This window comes from Crocuta crocuta, unplaced genomic scaffold, assembly GCF_008692635.1.
Source record: "Crocuta crocuta isolate KB4526 unplaced genomic scaffold, BGI_CrCroc_1.0 scaffold131, whole genome shotgun sequence".
Classification (NCBI taxonomy): domain Eukaryota; kingdom Metazoa; phylum Chordata; class Mammalia; order Carnivora; family Hyaenidae; genus Crocuta; species Crocuta crocuta.
The window spans coordinates 18357347-18376818 of record NW_027528977.1 but is presented as its reverse complement, the minus strand read 5'-3'; the positions used below and the strand labels follow the sequence as shown (position 1 = coordinate 18376818).

Sequence of the window (19472 nt, the reverse complement as noted above, 5' to 3'; positions counted from 1 at the left end):
ATAGAAATCAGTTGTATTTCTGTACACCAATAGCGAAGCAGCAGAAAGAGAAATCAAGGAATCTATCCCATTTACAATTGCATCAAAAAACATAAAATACCTAGGAATAAACCTAATCAAAAAGGTGAAAAATCTATGCACTGAAAAGTATAAAAAGCTTATAAAAGAAATTAAAGAAGACACAAAAAAATGGAAAAAATATTCCATGCTCATGGATTAGAAGAACAAATATTGTTAAAATATCAATACTGTCTAAGGCAATTACCACATTCAATGCAGTCTATAACAAAATAATACCAGCATTTTTAACATAACTAGAACACACAACCCTAAAAATTGTATGGAACTAGAAAAGACCCTAACTAGCCAAAGTAATCCTGAAAAAGAAAACCAAGGCTGGAGGCATCACAATTCCAGACTTCAAGATGTATTACAAAGCTATAACTCATCAAAACAGCATGGAACAGGCACAAAAGCAAACACATAGATCAATGGAAAAGAATAGAGAACCCAGAAATGAACCCACAAACGTATGGCTAATTAATTTTTGACAAAGCAGGAAAGAATATCCAATGGAATAAAGACAGTCTCTTTAGAAAATGGTGTTGGGAAAACCGGACAGCGACATGCAGAAGAATGAACCTAGACCACTTTGTTACACCATACACAAAAATAAACTCAAAATGGGTGAAAGACCTAAATGTAAGACAAGAAGCCATCAAAATTGTAGAGAAGAAAGCAGGCAAAAGCCTCTTTGACCTCGGCCACAGCAACTTCTCACTCAACACGTCTCCAGAGGCAAGCGAAACAAAAGCAAAAATGAACTATTGGGACCTCATCAAGATAAAAAGTTTCTGCACAGCGAAGGAAACTTTCAGCAAAACTGGAAGGCAAATGATGGAATGGCAGAAGATATTTGCAAATTACATATCAGATAAAGGGTTAGTATCCAAAATCTATAAAGAACTTAACAAACTCAACACCAAAAAACAAATAACCCACTGAAGAAATGGGCAAAAGACATGAATAGACACTTTTTCAAAGAAGACATCAGGATGGCTAACAGACACAGAAAAAATTCTCAACATCACTCATCCTCAGGGAAATACAAATCAAAACCACAATGAGATACAACCTCACACCAGCCAGAATGGCCAACATTAACTACTTAGGTGACAAAGTATGTTGGTGAGCATGTAGAGAAAGAGGAACCATTTTGCACGGCTTGTGGGAATGCAAACTGGTGCAGCCACTCTGGAAAAGAGTGTGGAGGTTCCTTAAAAATTTTAAAATAAAACTACGCTATGACTCAACAATTGTACTACTAGGTATTTATCCAAAGGATAAAAGTGTGCTATTTTGAAGGGGCACATGTGCCCCAATGTTAATAGTATCACAATCAACAATAGCTAGATTATGGAAAGAACCCAATGTCCATCTACTAATGAATAGGTAAAGAAGATGTGCTGTGTGTCTGTGTGTATATACACACAATGTAATATTACTCGGCAATCAAAAAAATGAAATGTCGTCATTTGCAACATTGTGGATGGAGCCAGAGTGTATTATACTAAGTGAAATTAATCAGTCAGAGAAAGACAAATATCATATGACTTCACTCATATGAGGACTTTAAGATACAAAACAGATGAACATAAGTAAAGGGAAGCAATAATAGCATAAAAACAGGGAGGGGGACAAAACATAAGAGGCTCTTAAATACAGAGAACACACTGAGGGTTCTTGGAGGAGGTTTGGGTGGGGGGTGGGCTAAATGGGCAAGGGTTATTAAGGAGGACACTTGTTGGGATAGCAGTGGGTGTTATATGTAGGGAATGAATCACTGAATTCTATTTCTGAAATCATCGTTGCGCTGTATGATAAGTAACTTGGATGTAAATACATACATACGTACATACATACATACATACATACATACATACATAAAGGTTTCCCCAACATCTAAAATAGGGCCTAACACATAGTAGCTGCACCATAAATAGTGTTTAAAGTAATGAGTCTCTAATACCACCATTCTGCATCCAACTTGCTATCTTTTCTTGTTTGGAATACAACAAACTATCTTATAATTTATATTTCTTTAACAGCCACCCTTTCTAATTCACTCTCTACCTGCGATCTTTTAAAACTAGTCTGATCATCCAACCTTCTGTCTGTCATAAACATATCACATATAGGGTATGACCCACATCTCCTTCTCCAGTTCATCGCCAGTTTATGTAGTTCAATGTGGTTCTTTGTCAGATGGTAGAGGAATATTGGATATGGTTCCACTACATTTTTTAGTCATCAGTATTCAGGATTGCTGTTAGTTTTCTACTCTTGTAACCTCACCTTATTGCCTGTGCACCTTGCACCAGGATGTTTTTTCAGGCTTCTTTTTAATTTGTAAAGAGAAAGAACAGGAGGCCCAAAGGTGATTACCAGTCAGAGCAGTTCATCATTAAAAAGGTCTGAGATTTGTGGCAAATGGATAACTGTAAGATACAGGTCAAATGGATTTTGCACTATTCAGGCTCAGGCTGAATTACAAAAATTAAATAGCACTCTAATTAACCAGAGTAGTTAGCACATAATTCAGATCTCTAGAAACCCAGCTGATTGTGGATTTAAAAAAAATGGACTGTGTAACAAACAAATCACTCCCTGCCCCCCATATACAGGCTTTAAGGGTGAAAAGACAGTGTAGATATCTGCAAAAACAGAAATAGCCTTACTCTACAGGAGAAGAAAGTCGGATTCTGTTTTCAAAAAGAATAAAACATTAACTGAATGAGGGACAAAAGAAGTTTTGCATTTTGTTGTTAAGTGCTGCATATTATCCTGATGTGAGCATTTGAGGACTGCACCAGATGAACGAAAAAAAGAAGGGAAATAAGATGAAAACAACATTATATGCAAGTTTTATAACTAAATCTGCCTCACCGATTGCTTTCTGAAGGTGTAGAGTAGTCATTCCCCACCAAGTCTAAGTTACCACACTGGCATGCCACCTAAGTGAACCTACGATTTGCTAATTGCAAAGAATGATTACATCAGCAAAAATTACTTAAACTTTTGATAAATAGATGTAAAACATGTTGGGAAACCTCTAACAGAGACTTAAGATCTAGAGGGCATGATGGAAATACTAGAGAAATTCTGGGATTTTAGCCTCTGCACATAAAATGAAAAATAAAATGAAGTCTGATTTTACTATGGCACAAAAGAATCATGAGCAGTTCACTGTGCAATGTGGGCAAATATCAAAGCAGAGACATAAAGCAGACAAGTGGTTGCTTTAAAAATCGAAGAAATATTACCACAGGGGAAATACAAGAAAAATCTTGTGTTTTCAAATATCTAAATTGCAAAATTCAATTAAAATATTTCCATTTAAGGGTTAATTTCAGCCTTTTTTTTTTTTTTACAATAAGTCACTTTTAAAACTTTTTCCTGAACGCAATGAGGCTAATAATAATAGCTAACACTTATTGAGTTTTCACTATGAGTCAGACACTGTGTTAAACACGTGCATTATCCCATTTGACCTCACTATTCCAGGAAAGTAAGAATTGTTGTCTGTATTGTACAGATGAGGAAATTGTAATTCACAAACATGTAATAAAGTAGCCCAAGAACTCACATATAGTAGGAGGGTGACTTATGAATTCAGGGGTTTCTGGCTCCAGTACCCATACTTTCACTACCCTATACTATCTGCCTGATTTAAATTGTACTTTTCCCATGGAAATGAAGTGAAGAGGTAACTAAAATCTGCTCAAGTGAATTACTCTTATACAGGATTATGGTCACTCATAATGTATTGGTCATAATAATATATGACTTTTAAACTTTGGAGAAGTGGCTTAGACGTCTTTCTTTTTGACCACTTCAGATGCTATTTGCCCCAGGTAATAATGCTAATGTAGCAAAAATAGTTCTATATTTTGTTTTGTTCTGTGCAATGTTTTTCCTCCAATGAGCTAGTCACTGGGACAAACAAGGTTTTCATCCTCATGAAAAAGCAAGAGAATAATTCAAGGGTTCTGCAGGCTAACATTCTTCACACTGTATTTTTCTTAATAGCCAGTATGAGTAAAGGTATTTTATGTTCAATTAGGAAAAGATATTTGAAGTTTAAAATTTTGAGGCAAATTGCGGTGGAAGTTTTTACCCTCCACAGTTTTATGCCTATTGGGTCTCTTGTCAGACCCAAACATTTTTTCAGAATAAAATTCATCTTACGAGTAAGCATTTTTGGGGTGCCTGGGTGGCTCAGTTGGTTAAGCATCTGACCTCAGCTCATGACCTGATCTCACAGTTCATGGGTTCTTGCTCTGCAATCGGCTCCGTGCTGAGAGCTTGGAGCCTGCTTCAAATCCTGTTGTCTCCCTCTCTCTCTGGCTCTCCCCTGGTATCTCTCTCTCTCTCTCAAAAATCAACACACATTAACAAATTAAAAAATAAAAATAAGCATTTTATTTGGTGGTAGGGACAAAAAGTTTCTCTCGTTTTTAAACAACTTTTAAGAATGGATCTCAATTGTAGACTTATCATTTAAGTCTACACTACTGAAAATTGGTCAAGTTGTAATAGAGCTAGTGCCCTGGGTTTTGTTAGAGGTAACAATGTTTACAGTTCCCTAAACTTGTATGAGGGACTGCTTATCATTGGATTATTTATGCACTGATGTAATAAACAAATATTTACTGAGTACTGGCTATATACAAGACACTCACTTAATGACAAGTAAAATAATTTTCTTCTCTTTTTGGAGCTAACAGTCTTGTTGTAGAAGGTAGGAGGAAATACCAACAATATCAACATTTTCAAATAATAGGAAGTGCCATGAAGACAATAAGGGAGGAGGACATGATAAAATGATACTGATAGGTGAATGAGGCTATTTTAAAAGGGTGGTCAGAGAAGACCTCATTGAAGATGTGACATTCAGTCTGAGAACTTTACAAGAGTGAGCCGTGAAAAAGTTCTCAGTCAAAAGCATTCCAGTCAGAGAAAAAGGGTGCAAAAGCCAGAAAATGAAAACACATCTGGTGTGTTTGAACAACAGGAAGTAAGTCTGTGTGCCTATAGTATGGAAAATATGACAAGAATGTTGAGATGAAGTAGGTCTTGGTAAGAATTGAGATTTTATTTTATTGCAATAAGACATCACTGGAGGGTGATTTACAGTTTAGAGGATTAATTTGGGGCTATATGATTTATCAAAGAACTTTGAATTTTATAGCTAGGAGTACTGTTTCTGTCAGCCTCCAACAAAAATAAGATATGGTTAAAGATTAACGGTTCTCTAGCCATAGTGCTGTATTGGAACCAGAGTTTAAGCCCTCGTATTCAGAGACCACTCATTGAGCTACAGTTTATAAATTTTACTTCATCACAGTGTCAGGCACTATTTTAGGTGCCAGGGATATAGGTCTGAATAAAAAAGGGTTCTTGCCTTGGGGTGCCTGGTTGGCTGAGTCAGTTAAGCATCTGACCCTTGACTTTGGCTCAGATCATGATCTCACGATTTGTGAGGTGAAGCCCCGCTAGGGACTGTCTGCTAGGGACTCTCTCTGTCCCCCTCTCCCTGGCCCCCTTGAGCACTCTCTCTCTCAAAATTAATAAATATTTTTTTAAAAAGAAAAAATTTTCTTGTCTTATATTTTGTATAATAGAGCAGAAGGAACCCTGAATACTTATTACACTAAGTACGTACTGATGGTTCTTTTTAATAATCTATCTTCCTTGTTAGTCATAAAGCTTCAGGACTTGACTGCATTATTCATCAATTATGGCTGATCTTGAACCTATTAAAAATGCTTGACACATAGTAGGTACTCATTATCCTTAACGAAACTGAATTAAAGATTATCACGTTACCTTTAATCTCACTGATACACAGTTTTCCATTGTGTGAATGTATCTTTTTTTTTAAAACCATGTCCTATTTTGAACACAACCATCTTGGGAAATCATTTTTTCCAAAAGGGCTTTATGTTTGTATAGGCCTTTGCTATATTTATCACTATACTATTCTCATTCAGTGTCATGCAGTCTACCTTAATCCTGTGAATGTAAGTCTTTATGGGATATATCTATTTTGGATGTAAATTATGTAAAGTCAGTTAACTCCCAATTTATTCATAAACAGATTTTTTTCATAGCCACCTAAACATGTTCTAGTTTGTTTTCATACACGTTTTAAAGGAAGTGACATGGAGAAAACTTGTCCTTTCCTATTTTCATCTATATATCCTATTATATATATGTATATATACATACATATATATGTATATATATATATAAAGAAGTCATTAGTTTCTGATTATTACAGAAGGCAGTTTAAAATAACATCATATTTTGATTTTTCTCTGGGGTTTCCTTTCACTCTTTAAATGCATTGTGGGCAGCTCATCAAAAGTGTCCTATTCAGTTTCATGTTGCCCATTCAACAACATCGGAATGTCTATCTCTCTTCTCATTCTCTTTTCTATGTAATTTATTTTCAACCTCTGGGTATTAGCTTAACTGTGACCATTTCTAAAAGCCTTTGTTTGACCTTCCATATCTGGGTTAGCTGCCTAGGTTTCTCCTATAGCCAGCTTTATCACAGATTATTGTAATTTCTATTTACTCCTGGCTTATTTTTCTAGACTGTAAACTCCCCGTGGTCTGGGACTAGATCTTAATTATATTTCTAACTCCACCTCCTAACCAAATGACTATCAAATAGTAGACTTTTAACAAAATTCTATCAAGTGAATGAATAAATGGATAAATTATCTGTCATTTTCTAAGGCAGATCATAATTTAATTTGTTCCCATTGTCAGGTACATTAAAAGGGGGGGGGCCTTTGTTTTTACTTGTGGCTTTCCTAGTCTCCTGAGTTCTAGTTTTAGAATTTTCTCTTTTTTTTTTTTTTTGTATAGTTTGATACTTAGCATGTTACTTTAGAGCAATATAGCTTTTAAGTCTGAGGTAGAAAAGAAAGAAAAGACAATCTAGTGTTGGTATAAATCTGCCCTTAGGACCCATTTCTCAGGAAAAGCAGACAGGAGTGAATAGTGGTTGAGGATCTAAGAGCAGGCATGTGTCATTAAGAAAGAGAACAGGGCATCATTTCCACATTCACTTTCATCCCTCTGATATTTCAGCTCACAAAAGCTCTGGTTTGATTGTTGACAGTCACTGTGTAAGAACTGGGGTTCCTACTGCCTTTATAGAGGAAATCAGTGTGGCTATATGAGTGAGAAATGGTGTTTCCGTCTCATGAATAAAAACTCTGTATCTTGATGTTGCTGACAAAGAGCTGAAGTTACTAAACCAATGATATACTCCCAGGAAAATATAGGTGAAAAAGATACTTACTATTTTTTTTTCTTTCTTTTCCCCCTTTTCCTAGCTCTTTATCAGCGTTCAATTCAAGCAAGGAACCAGGAACTGAGGAGGAAGGAAGTAATTGACATTCAAAGCCTCTATTTTTAGACACCTTTACACTTTCTTTTGCTTCTAACTAGCAAGGATTTTTCCAAACAAGCTTTTAATTAGCAGGTGAGTTTAATTGATATGTGGGTTTCTCAGAAGGGGAAAGGACCTCAATGTAGAAAAGGAGGGGGGAGGGACTCCAATCACTCTCACTCACAATAGAAGACCATTAATTCATTTGCACCTGGATGTTTTAAAGGATCAATTTACTGTAGCAAAGAAAGAAGGCAGAGAATCAAAAGGTTGGAATCTGTCAGAGAAGAAAGAGAGGCACTATAATTTAACATGCTATGCGGATGATTTAAAACTTGGAAAAATATTGCAACTGATGTCCAAATACAGAAACTAACCTATTTGCATTTGGTCGGGTTCTGTCCATCTGCTGAGAGAAGATTAATGTTTCAAAATCAATGAAGTTATTTTTAGTTTTTAGTCTGCAGGAAAATAAAAAATAAAACAAAATACATAATTAAATCTCTTTCACTGATCTTAAAGGAGTATTTTATTAATGTAATTGAATGTGAGGATGTTTTGAAAATTAAATTCAAAGAGGTCTTGCTTTTTGTGGGGACAAGAGCGGATATCCTCTGTCCAATTTTCTAAAGTGGGAAGTTGCAGGAAGCGTGGGAAGGTGCATACATCATGAATCGGAAACCACTGGTTGCGTGCAACAGAGACCAGTACTGAATCACCTAAGGAGAAAAACAAAAGAATAAATGGAAAGCATATTGGCTTCCTCACAGAATCAAAGGGCTGGCTCAGCAATAAAGCCTCACAAAAGGACAGAAACTAGAGAAGCTCTGAAATTTAGGTAGCAGAAACTACTGGAAGGTCTCTTCAAGGATCTGCCAGAAGAACAACTCAGGAAAGAGGATCTGATCAGTGAGGGTTGGTTTCATATGCCTACTCACTGACCGGAGAGGTGAGATACTTCAGTTCTACCAGCATTGTCCACAACGAGAGGGAAGTAGTTCATCAAGTAAAAAATTCTAGATGATGGTAGAATCTTTGACCTACTCTAAAACTCTATGTACATGTGTAAGTACACACAGAACATGTAATCTATCTACACATGCACATGTAGTCATATATTGTTATGAAATGATAATTACCAAAATTTCCCCCCAGTATCCCAGGACCAGTATTCCCTGCCTACTTCAGGATGATTATAGGGTGTTGAACCGGCATGTTGAAACTCTGTGCTACCTCAGACATTATTAAAGCGCATGTTCTCCATTAGCCAGAGAAGTCTGCCCTCCGGAGGAAGAAAATTCTTCTTTGGTTCCCTGCAGCCAGCAGCTATTAAAAAAAAAGATGGCTACATTTTCACCCTTTGAGATGCCTTTTCAGATAATTTGATATTATTCTTAAAGAAAAAAACCTGAAATAATAGCTTAGACCCTGCTGAGTTCACCATAGAACTGTTGGAGACTCTATTTACTGGACAAATGATAATTACAAAGAACACAGATTCTTAGAAGAGAAGCCAGCTACATACACATCTTCTACGCCTACATTTCTCCCTTTAATGATAGGCCAAACTGAGATTTTTAGTGAACATTATTACGATCAAAAGTATTTATTTGTTTATAACAGGAAGGGATAGCTCATTATTTATGAATAAACTACACTCTTTAGGATAAATGTTGGGGACCCTTGATACTTATCCCAAGGATGATAAAGGCTGGTCCCCAACTTACAATTTTTTGACTTTAGCTGACATGAAAGTGATACATATTTAGTAGAAACCGGGCTTTGAATTTTGAAGTTAGATCTTTCCCTGGGTTGGCGATATGTATATGATATTTTATCATGACGCTAGGCAGTGGCACCAAGCCACAGCTCCCAGTTGGCAGCCCAGTCACGAAGATAAACAACTAATATACTTACAACCATTCTGTACCCAGATAGGCATTGTGTGTTTTACTTTCAATACGGTATTTAATAAGTTATGTAAAATATTCAGTACTTTATTATTAAATAGGTTATGTGTTAGGTGATTTTGCCCAAGTGTAGGCCAGTATACATGATCTGAGCATGTTTAAAGTAGCTGAGGCTAAGCTATAATCTTTAATAGGCTAGGGATATTAAATGCATTTTTGACTTAGGATATTTTCAACTTATGATGGGTTTACGGGGATGTAACACTATCATAAGTTAAGGAAATAGATATTTTTTTCTTTATGAAGAAACAGAATGGGTGAGAATGTTTTGAAGACTATTGGCTGACCTCATGGTTAGTCCCAATCGAAATGCATTACTATCGTTGGCAAAGTAATTAGATTCATAGCTTGGCTAACTTGGCTTATGTACGGGCACTCTGTGTATTTGTAAGAAAAATCTGAAGTGAACGTCATATCCAATTACAATTCTGCCTTGTGTGATTTGTAGTTCCCTGTTTGTATCCTCCTCTAGAATGTTAGCTAGTAATACAAGCTCTCAGAGCATGCAGCTCCCCAAGTCCAGTGTGTGCTGATGATAGGAAGGTAATAAAAACAAGAACCCTTGAATGCTGTAATTGGTGATCCAGCCTCCTAGACTACTGAAAATTAATTGGCCAGATGTTCCCTACCCAACTGTAATGGGGGATAACGGAAGAGACTGAGTTTTCAACCTTCCCCAGGTGTGCACATTTGAGCAGAGAAAAGTGATTATGAGTGACACGATGACAGCTGCAGTGCCCATGTTCCACACTGCCCTTGTGTATCTGTTATATATTTAGGCTTTTCCCCCCGAGGCACTTCACAGATATGAAAATAGACAAGGAACAAAACCAAAAGACCTTTAAAATAGAAAAGATTTTAAAAGCCTTGCAAGTTGTGAACACTCTATCATGTGTATATTAACTATTGTTATTTAAGGTCACATTTAAGCCTGTCACTGAGCTCTTCTTATAATTATGTGCCAGGCCCTGTACTAAGCCCTTTACATTTTGTGATTAACCTTCACAGTTTTACAGGTGGGTACTTATATCACCTCTGCTTTTTTAGATGAGTCAACTGCCATTCTGAGAGATGGAATCAATCTCCCACAATTACTACAGGAAATGAGCGAGTAGACTTGTGTATCTAATATCAAAACTCATGAGCTTACCTAAGCTATATGGTTCCCACAATAGCAGGTTTATTCTCCTGTCCAAGGCACACTGTGATAAGCCTATTACCTGTACTATCTCATTTAATCCTCACAACCAAGATAAGTACAAAATACTGTCCTGGTTTCACAGAGGAAGATATAGAAACCACATGAGTTTGATCAACTTGATTGAGGTCATAGGACATTACAGAACAGAGAAGGTGCTCAGCTGTACTTTTTGCTGATTTCAAAGCCCAGGTGTTACCCACAATGAAGCAGTGTGACAGAAAGGATGGGTGTTCTGGATGTGAAAGTATAACATTTGTACTTTGATTTAAGTCTGATTTCCTATATTGTCCTTATTCGCATGTTTACATTCACAAAAAAAGTGATTATCCTGCGATCTTCTCCTGTGCAATATTTCTTTGAGCTTTAATTTTGAATGGGGCCCAAAGCATCCCTTGATTATTTCATGCACTTGCCCTCAAGGATTATTTAGGAAGAAAATGTTGTTCTTCTAATAAAACAGCACAGCTGTCTCAAAGAGCTTTTAATCCATCTTTTTAAAAGATGTGGACTTTCTAAAATAATGTCGCCCCCATTTGTCTTCTATGAAAGAAGATATTTCAAAACCAGGAACACCTATCATAATAAACCATTAAGATGACTCCAGCCTTTCAGTGTATTTTTAGAATTTCATATTTCACCAAATGTTGTTATATATAATTCATGGTAGTGGGATATGATGGGATATGACAGTTATCTCATTTGTGAAGAAAGACCAAATAACTCATTGTCCCACATCCACAAATAAATTATTCTTGTCCCCAAGCATAAGATTCTGTTTTGTTTGTTTCCTTACCTTAATGGATTTTCTTTTCTACATTAATATTTTTTGCAAAAGACCATGACCCTTAAATATCAATTTGGCTATTATGAAAAAAGGAAAATTCTCAGAAATTAGCCTCACTGATCTAAAAATGAAAACAAAGCTGGCTGTACTTCTAGAAGTAAAGGAAGCCTCAAGTGATAATTATTTTGTACAATTTCGTTCAGTGTTTTTGTCACATGTCAAACATGTGGAAAGAAAGCCTGAGTTTTCCCTTTGGGGAACTTTGAGCAAATATCATCTGTTTCAGCTCAAAGAGGGTCCAGGGTTCTATTTTTCTTTCTTTTGTCAATTTCAAGCATCCTACATTTGAATCTAACATTGTAATGCTATATTATCTAGAATTTCCAAAAATTAGACTTGGGATCTTAATGTAATGCTTTAGTCCAGAAGGCATTTAAAAACATACACGAATATAAGTAAATAAAAATTTTCCTTAATTAAATTGCATTTGTGTTTTAGAATATACCTCAGTAAGTTTTGCCAATATTTCTACTTCTTATTCTGCATAATCATGTATATTTCTTATGATTCTTAATCTTACCTGGTATGAATTTTAGTCTATGTAATCTTCATTGATCTCCTTAAAAACAGATTGTTTCCTATTTTTTCTTACCTCAATTTGTTGGAAATTCATAAGAGCACTCAATAACTCCTTTTCAAGTCAAAGTGAAATCAATTTAATGTTTTTCAAGGAACAGAAACAGTCTCATGTTGCCTCCTTAAGGGTAAAGGTCAGTGTCGAAGGAGAAGATGGCTAGCAAGGGAGCATTTGGAGGAAATACTAACTCATGTTTTCATTATTTTCTTCTTGGGAAATTTTCCATGGGAAATAGCGTGATATTGCATTTAGTAATTCCTTTTATAATGCAAATTTCTAAGTGCATGTTCATAGAATAACTAAAGTTGTATATACATTTTTGTCCTAAACCATCAATATATACTGTATAAATAATATAGAGAGAGCACTTAAATTTGCATTTGTACTTATATAAGCTAGCGTAAAATAACTTAATTGACCAAAGCAGTATCACACATTTATATATTTATGTAACTATATACAATTATCCAATTATGGTAGGTGATAGATAATAGATGATAGACCTTAGTTGTAACATGTGTGAGTGTGTGTTCTTTTTGCTAAATATGAGTCTGTGTGTGTGTCCTCTTTGCTAAATGTTGTCTGTGTGTGTGCAAACTCTCATTGCATCAGATAGTACTGATAGTTTAGCTCTAATCTTTTTATGAGAATGTATGTAGGGCAGAGGAAAGAAATATCCAAGTTAATAGTCTCAGTATCGTCAGTAACCACACCTTAGCTGGACTTCCTGGACTTTGATGTCATCTGAGTGCACAGCTAATAATAATTCCAAAAGTTAGATGGCCACCGGCCTCTGCTCAGAGTTCCTCAGAGGGTCTTTTAGAACCCACCATGACCAGGGTTCTAGAATGACAGAGTCCTGCTAACATCCTTTTAATAATATCTTTTGAGACGGTCAAATTATTAACTACCTGACTATTTTGCATTGATCCTGGTTACTTTTCAGTAATCAGATGATTAGGGCAAATATACACGGAGTGGTTCTTCAATAGATTCTACAAAATTTGATTGTTTATTTTGACCTGCAGTAGCCAATAGAGTTCTACTGCTAACTGCCTTCAGTACTTAACATAAAAATTGAGAGGTATAAAATTGCAAGGATAGAACAAAATTAAGATACAAAATCAGAGCATTTTAGGGAGGATGAAAATGGAGGTGCACATATTTTGTGTGTCTTTGAGGTGTCAGTTTCTCTGGCATGTATGTTATATCCTTGATCTCTTTAGTTTTCCTTCTTAAGGGGTAGATTGGTTATCTCCAGTTTACAGATAAGGAAACTAAAATTCAGAGTGATTCAGTGTCTTGCCAGTGTATTTGTTTCTAGGAAGGCTTTCTTTCCCGTCAGAATTGGAGAAAGGTATCCCTGCTTACTCTTCCTCTCCCCCAGCCCTCAAATTTAAGCCCCACTGGGAACTGAGACTTTATTTATTTTATTCATTATTAAACCTGAGAATTTAATACATTCATTAACTTTCTTAAACAGATATTTATTAAATCCCAAATATATGCCATGCACTTTAGAGATAGTTAAGGAAAACCAACCACACTCTCTATCCTCACAGAGCTGACATTCTAGTGTAGGAAGACAAGGATGAGCATAAAAATTATGTAAAATATGTAAGAATTATGTAAAATAATTTCTCCATGTGAAATGGAGAAAGCCATCATGAAAAATAATAAAGCAGGGCAGGGGACTAGAGAGAGGGTGGTCAGGGGAGTCTTTCCAAAGAAAAGAGCATTTGAACCAAGACCTAAGGAGGCAAAGGATCAAGCGAATCAAAAGGAAGAGTGTTAAGGCAAACAGCCAATTCCTTGGCTGCATGCAGCAAGGAGGCCAATGTGGCTAGAGAGGAGGGGATGAGAGGGAGATTAGCATGATACCTGGTCAGATAGGTAGAGGAAGGTGAAAACTTCCAGGCCCTTGTTGGCAATTTACTGTGAGTGAGATGGGCAGGCAAAGGGACGTTTGAGCAATAGTCTTGGTGTGACCTGATTTACCTCTTCCTAGGATGATCACATATTGCTGTATTCAGAACAGACCCCCAGAGGTCCAGAATGGAAGCAGGGGGATGTTTAGAAAGTATTAAAATAATTCAGGGAAGCATAATCACATATGAATTACACTGAGGGTCGGAGGCAGTAAGGTGGTGGTGGTGATTATGGATATATATTTTGAAGGCAAATCTGACACCATAGACAAGAAATGTAAGTGAAAACGACAAAGTCAAGGGTGATCTCAGGGGTTTGGCCTCAGCAACTGAAAAGATGGTACCTCTTTATGCATTTCTACTTAGCTTAAATCCTAATTGGGAGAGCATTTTCCCCTACTATCACAGAATTGCTCTAGATTCTAATAATTTTCACTTTCTGCTTGATTTAAAATAAAAATTATTGCTTCCCCCCATTCTCAACCACTTTTGTTTAGAAATAAGAAACCCTCTGTTACTTCCTCAGTTTCTGTCATTCTGATATAGAAGATCAGTAGACAGATATTCGATTGCAGACAGCACGTTCTGGGGGCAGGCTTGGGGCTGGGTGTTAGATATGCTAAATATGAAATGCCTGTTAAACATCTTACCTAAGATATTAGTCTGGCAATTGAATGTATCCAGATTACCTGGAGTCATAGGAAGTTTCAGGGCTTGAGATAGGAATATGATCTCACCACTGTAAAGATTGAATCCAGCATCATGGGACTGGATAAAATGTCCATGGTGTTAGTGAGGGACTGGTAGATATTAGTTCATAGTTGATACTTTAAAATTATCTGTGTATGAATGAATGGATGTGTGCAACGGAAGAGAGATGGGAAGGCAACTAGTTTGTCTGACAGCAGAGCCATTATATTTCTTACTCTTTGTGTAGGTCTAGGTTTTAGTTGGAGCAGGAGAAAGTGCCTGATTATTTTAAGCAACAACAAGGAAAAAAAGGAAATTTACTCAAAAGAAATTGAGGCACTCAAAGATTTTTTTTTGAGATTTAGAGGACCAGGCTTGAATGCTATATAAGCAGAAATAAGGACTATAATTACACAACCATTAAAAAACCTGTTATCAATATGTCAACTTTAGCAACAGAGTAAGAATGGTGATGGTTATGATGATCCTAAGGGAAACGCTTTTTGATGAATGCTTACCATGTGGCAGATCATTAACTCACATCATCCCTACACCACTTTGGTGAAAGGTGTGCTGGTGTTCTCATTTTACAGATGAAGAAACAGAGGGTCAGAGATGTTCGTTAATTCTTCTAGGTCCCACAAATGGTGAGCACTAGAGTCTGGATTTCATTCAGATTTGTCTCATCCCCAAAACCCTTTTCCCATTTTGCCAGACTGCCTTTTTAAAGCAACAAGTAGGTGCAACATTTCAGAAAAGGCTGCAAATTCTGTTCAGAATGCTGTGAGGTAAGCAGGGCTGATGGTTTATTTCTGTTTAATAGAAAGACAATCTAGAGCTAAATGATGTAGCCCAGCTCTATGGCCTATAAAAGCTGACCTGAGATTTGGCTCCCAGTGCGCTAAATGTGAGTCTGAACTTTCTCAACATTCCTTGGAACTCAGTTTAGCAAAAACTAATAATGATCCTAATGAAAATATCTCTATCCTTTTGCAAAGATTTTTACAAGTTATTGATTGCTTTCAGTCATAAACATATGTGAATGTATTAAACTCCTATATTTATTGACTGTGGAGTTAGATTTTTTGGACATTCTAATGGTACCTCTTTATGCATTTCTGCTTAACTTAAATCCTGATTATGATAATATTTTCCCTTACTATCACAGAATTGCTCTAGTTCTAATACTTTTCACTGGATTTTTTTAAAAAAATTATTAATTGCTCCCCCCCACCCCAAACAGTCTTGTTTGGAAATAAGGGACCCTCTGTTCCTTCCTCAGATTCTGTCATTGTGATGTGGAGAATCAATCTCTTTCAACAATACAATATTTCTCTCTCTGCTTTGTCATTTATTTTTATATTGGATTGTCTTTCACTTTATGTTTCTGGTCTCTTTCCTTTTGACTCTTTTAAAAATTTATTTCTCACAACTGAATCATTTCAGTTCAGCAGGATGAGATTTTGCTTGCTTTTTCTCCCTCAACATATTATGTTTATCATGAGATTAACATCTTTATTTTTTGGCTCCAAAGTCTCTTGAACATTTTCTCTCAGGCATTTTTATTTTCCTTCTTGTCTCTGTGGTTCTGTGTTGTGAAAGTTCTTCATAGGCTGTTCTCCACTATCTTTTAGTTTGTCCTATTTTCCTACATCAGCTTCTAGGGAGGTTTTATTCTTCAGTTTTTTTTACACGATGATATCAGAAATCTCTGCTACTGGTATGGTCAAAGAATTATAAGGCCTCGGCTCTGTTCCGCTCTCTGCACATGTTTATTAGTAAGTGGATAGTATTGGAAGAGGTTCCATTCTTACATGAGGCTTGTCCAGAGTTATATTTATTTTAAAAAAAAATACTTCAATCTAAAAGAAAGTGTATCTCAAAATAAGATTCAGCTTTGTAAAAACTTACTGGTATTCAAGTGTTCAAGAGGTCTTGGAAACCCACAAGAAATACTTTTCTGACTTATCACTGCATATTGAGTTATTTTAAGTTTTGATTAACGTTTTGAAAATGAAAAGTACAACAGCTACACACAAGAAATGTTTTACAGTCTATACTTTAAATGTTTTGAACAGTATTGTTAAAGTTGGGGCAGCACTTGGGTGTAGTAGACAAAGTTCAACTCTGGAGTTAAACAGATTTGAGTTTGAATCCTGGTTTCACCTCCTCCTGATGTGCAGCTGTCAGCAAAATTAATTTTTCTCAACTTCAAGTTTCTCATTTTTCTTAAAATTAGGGTAATTGTATGTGCTTCATGGATAGTTGGAAGTTTTGATGTGATGCCATTTTAAAATGTTAATTCAGAGGCTAAAATATTGTAGGTGCTCAATAACTTTTAGCTATTATTTTTATTTTTTATAAAATTTCAACATTTCTAGTCTTTTCTTTTAAATATGAGATTATTGCCTTATTGCCAAAAGTAGTCATGACCTTTCTTTCATCTCTTCAGTTTCAGAGCATTTGTCTTTTTCCTATTAAGTATTCATTATTTTATCATTGTAGTTTGAATATATAGTTGTCCTGATACAAAAACAAACAAACAAAAAAACCATACATCGCAACCTGTAAGTTTTGATACCTGTAAGTATCATGTAGATTTTACCGTAGGGGGGAAAATGCCTTAAAAATGGTTAAATATTTCTGGATTATATCATCACAAAGTAGGAAAATTATAATTAAGGGGAGTCTGAATAAATCCTTTAGAATGAGGGAACTTAAGATCTAATATATGAAATCTAATAAAGCAGGAGGTTATGGAGGTTTTAATGATGATAAGACACATTTCCTTAGACCTTACAGGAGGTAGAGCCTACCTCCGATCCTCTCCCCCAACCCCCTTCTGTGCTTCTACTTCTCACAGTCTCTCTCTCTCCAAAAAAAATTAACATTTAAATAAATAAATAAATAAATAAATANGAAAGGGTTTTACATAGGGAATTAAATTCTGACTCTGAAAGTATTTGCCTCCCAAGTCAACTCCATCTCCATCCAAAACCTATCTCATCTGGCCTGCCCTCCCTCTTGAGAGCTGCTGTTCTAATGTGTCACTTGAATGTGATATATCCTGTCACCTCAGCTTTGGCAGGTCAAAACATCCCTGGATTTTCTGACCACCTGTCTAGAAAACAATCCACGTTTGCCAATGTGTGCCAATGGTCATATCATTTTAGTGAGTCCTTGAAGTCACCCTTGACTCTGTTATTCAGTCTCTCTGACACTATATTCTAATTCCTTTGATTTCTTTTCTTTTTTTTTTTCTTTTGAGACAGAGAGTGAGAGAGAGAGGGAGAGAGAGGATCACAAGTAGGCTCTGCACTGTCAGCAGAGAGCCCGATGTGGGACTCTCTCTACTCAGGAACTGTGAGATCATGACCCTAGCCAAAATCAAGGCTCTGACACTTAACCGACTGAGCCACCTGGCTACCCCCAACTGCCTTGACTTTAGACCCTTCACTGATAGACTTTCCTGAGCATTTAATATTCTTCTTGCTTTAGTACTAAAAATAAAACAAAACAAAACTCTGGTAAGTGCTTTCAGACTGGTCTAATGATCAAAATTACAAACAAATTTATTAGCATGTCTAAAAAGGCTATTAATATTATATTGTATTATTATAAATCATAAATATTATTAAAATACTGCATAATAGTAGCATATAATGGCATAAATCCAGCCAATGTATGGAAACATAATATTTCCCCCCTTCTCTTACTACTAGGGACTCATTAAACATGTCCCCTAAAGGTGAAATATTTTGGAAGCCCACAGATACCTACACATCAACTTTCTTTTGTTCCTTCCTTAGAACTTCCTGTAGTTCTAAAATTTTTGTCTGGTAAGGAATTTATTAGTTATGGTTGTATCCACAACCACTGCATGAGATGTATCTCCCCCATGCTGTAGGTCATGAAGATTTAAATGATTTTCATGGCTAATTTTGCCTCTCTGATTTTTGCCTTACAAGCTACTTTATAAGGAATGCTTAATTTGGGACTCCAAAGTCCCATTTCTCACCTACGTAGGTGGCTATTTACTAACTACAGAATAAATTTCAAGTTCTTTAATCTCTTACCTAATTTGTCAACCTCTGCTTTTATTCTTCCACAGACCATTAAGAGCATCACATCAGGGTTGCTCATTTTTCCCTATTACAGACCGTGCATCTATGAAAACCTGGCCCAGTCCCCTTTATATGTAATAATCTTCCTCCATTTTCACCTCAAGAATTTCTACCTGTCTAATAGCTGACTTAATCCCCCACTGCTGAGAATAGGGTCTCCTTCCTCTGAACTATGGGCCTTGTTTCAGCGTACGTTCATCCCTAACTCCACCATGCTCACTGTGAAAAGTGAGCTGTGCAGAAAACCAAGAAAGAGAAATAACTGACTCATTGTTTCACTCTAATCAGTAGTGGATAATAGGCTTTTCTTGCTTTTATTTTTGCCGCATATATCATCATCCTTCTAATTAAAAGGAGAAAAGTAGAAATTCTATCACTATTTTATTTATTATGTGTCAGATACTATTTTAGGATTTTACAACCATTGTATTACATAATCTTTATGACTACTATAGGACTATCTTATTTTTATAAGTTCATTTGATAGAACAGAAACCCAAAGCTTAGAACTCTCAGGCGAGTTTCCCAAGGTCACAAAGCTACAAAGAGGTAGAAAGTGGGTATGAGCCAACATTTGCTTCACGTTACATGTCTTCCATGTTAACTACTACATGGTGTTGCCACTCTACATATATGCTGTTATATATAATTTCAACAAAATTATTTCTCT

General features: G+C 36.0%; 1 protein-coding gene across 1 annotated transcript in view; it reads left to right on the top strand.

Annotated features, from left to right (window-relative positions):
- TENM2 (teneurin transmembrane protein 2) overlaps positions 1-19472 on the top strand; it is a 3267991-nt gene that overhangs the window by 1942207 nt on the left and 1306312 nt on the right. Inside the window, exon 12 of the mRNA XM_077757352.1 lies at positions 7413-7561. The gene's annotated coding sequence lies outside the window, so the exon portion shown is untranslated. The remainder of the gene's footprint in view (positions 1-7412; positions 7562-19472) is intronic.